We start from the raw sequence: 2,951 nt of genomic DNA on the forward strand, positions 1-2,951 counted from the left end.
AACTTAAGGGATATCCAGTACTTATGTCATCAGGAGATAGATATCAGAACTTAAGTGCTGAAGGATGATCAGATAAGGACAGTAGCTGATTAAAGTTAAGAAGATCAAGATAAACATAAGAAGAGATATGCAGAAGAAGGAATTCCGTGAAGAATGGAATACTTGAATAGAAGATATCTGATTGATATATTTTAGGAAGCAGAATTATATTCCATATCAATTAGCGAATATCTTGTAACTGTGTAGTCATATAAACACAGAAATAGAGTTTACACTAGATGTGTTATCATTATCGAGAATATTATTTAATATAACTCTAGAAGCTCTCGTGTATTTTGTTCATCACTGAGAGATAACAGTTCCAGATTGTAACAGAGTTTATTGTTTAATAAAGTTTGTTTTCTGTTACATAAGTTCTTGAAGTTTGATTTGATTGTAATAAACACGTATTCACCCCACTCTATAGTGAACGTGTGACCTAACAGAAATTACTACCTGTAATGGAAGAGCCTGGGTGGGCTTGTACCACTGGAGGTTGAGGTTGCTGTTCAGGCCGGGAAGATTGACAATAGGTAAAGGAATATAAGTGGCCATGAAAGCAGATACAAGTACTGGAACTTGCATGAATTTGAAGGTTGTGTCTTGCGAGGAGTGTAAATCTTTTTGCTAACTGGAGGGGGTTTTCGGTTACCGCAGAGTTAGCAAAAAGGCTTTGTGTTCAGGTGTGAGTAGATGATCTGCTATATAGCATGAGAAAACGAGCATAGTAACATGATACCCTACGATTTGTAGAATGATCACGTAAAGCAGAAGTTAGACGTCTTAGAGAATGGGAAAAACAGTAGTTTGCAAAATTGATCCTTTGATTGAAAACAACCGCAAGACCAATATACTGCAGAGTTGGAAGTGATGTTATAAAAATTGGATTTTGTGCAGTTGGCAAACACTTTGGAAAGTGTATCGAAGAAAATATCCCATTCAGACACCAAATTTGATTAGAAAGTTTGGTTAAATTGATCACCCCCTGATAGTGAATAGCATTGAACAAAATTTGTTGATATCATTTTCAGAGGGTAAAATTACAGAAATTGTCTAGTGGAAAAATTTAACCGCACGATTACGACTGTTTCATCAACTACATACTGTGTGTTTGCGACGGTGAATGAAAAAGATTTTTGAATCATCGGCCACAGTAGGAAGTTGTGCAAATCAGTCTAACGGAGATCGCCGTTTAAATAACATTGATTTAATAGCAAGAGCTAACAATCGAATGGTCATTGTAAAATCAATCATGGCTTAAATTTTTCAACATCCATTTTCCGGAATTAAAAAGACCAACCTGATTATGCGTGACAATTTGGAAATTGAGAGCCTTTTAAAATAATAATAAGACACACGCTTTTCAGAATTTTAAGAATAATATTAAGAAAAATTCGATTAATTAAATTAATTTAATAATTCGAATTAAATTAATTATAATCGAAAAAATTTAGACAGAAATGTATCTCGTTAAATTCTTAACTCACAAACACAGTTTTGAAAGACCAAACGACACAAATCAGAAATTAAAATAAGAATAAAAATGCTCAAATCAACAAACACAAATCGAAATAAAATAGAGATTTAATAAAAATTCAACAGCAACCTTTGTATGTTATACTTGTATGTATATACCACAAAGTGATGAATTAGTAAGCTGAGTAAAAAACTCGAGCAAAGGAGAATCAAACAGATTTGAAGATGTTTTTGATCGAAGAGAGAGAATGAGGAAACTGTTCGAATTTTTGAAAGAAACAGTAAAAAACGGTTGTGATGGTTAAAAAAAACACCAAATCGCCTTTATATACCAGCTGGTATGACAATCCTGGATTGTCATACCGATTGTCCATACCAGGCAAAAGAAAAGAAATAACCGCAAAGAATAAGAAATTAAAACAAGTGATAATATATAACTGGTATGACATATGATAGTCATACCGATGTCATACCAGTAAAATAAAATAATATCTATATATATAATGTTTATAACTGGCAAGACAATCAATAGTCATACCGATTGTCTTGCCAGTAGAAAACTATACTGAAAAACAATGAAATGACAATTATATTCGCAAATGACTTTCAGCAAGACAATTTCAATGTCTTGCCGATTGTCATTCTGGAAATAAAAGGATTTCACACAGAATTAATATGAAAATAAGTATATATATATATAAGTACTGAATGTTTCAGCAAGACAATTTCAATTGTCTTGCCGATTGTCATTTCAGTAGAAGACACTCAAATATGTACAGAAATTATATAACAAATAGCAAAATGAAATACGACTATAATATTACAGAACCAAAGACAATATATCAGAATTTATTATTTTTATTCCAAAAATAGATTTTGTGAATTTTAGCAAATAAAAATCGAAAAATATTTTTAGAGAAAATAAAATATTCTGAGATATTTTAAATTAACAAGAAGGGAAAATAAAAATAGATAAGATAATATATATTACATAGAAATAAGCAAGAAATATGATAAAATGATAACATAAATTTGCAAATGAATTTTTCATTATGAAAATTCATTTGTAAATTCATTCAAGACAGATCTCAGATATTAACTAAATTAATCACTAAAACTATTCAACATGCCCAATTTACCAACTAATCTGGTAATATGGATTCGTCAATGGTTTAGTGAAAATATTGCTATTTGTTCTGTTGGAACAAAAAATAGTTCAACAGTACCTTCATGACGTGCTCTCTTAAAAATGATACCTGATGTCAATGTGCTTGTCCTCGAGTGTTGCACAGGGTTGTGGTGAGGCTATTGCACTTGTGGTTTCATAAAATAGGAATCTTGTTCAATACAGAGCCATAGTCTCGTAGTTGGTTCCTAATCCACAAGATCTGAGCACAGCAGCTTCAGCAGCAATATATTCAGCCTCGGACGTTGAG

This window comes from Apium graveolens, chromosome 5 (assembly GCF_009905375.1).
Source record: "Apium graveolens cultivar Ventura chromosome 5, ASM990537v1, whole genome shotgun sequence".
Classification (NCBI taxonomy): domain Eukaryota; kingdom Viridiplantae; phylum Streptophyta; class Magnoliopsida; order Apiales; family Apiaceae; genus Apium; species Apium graveolens.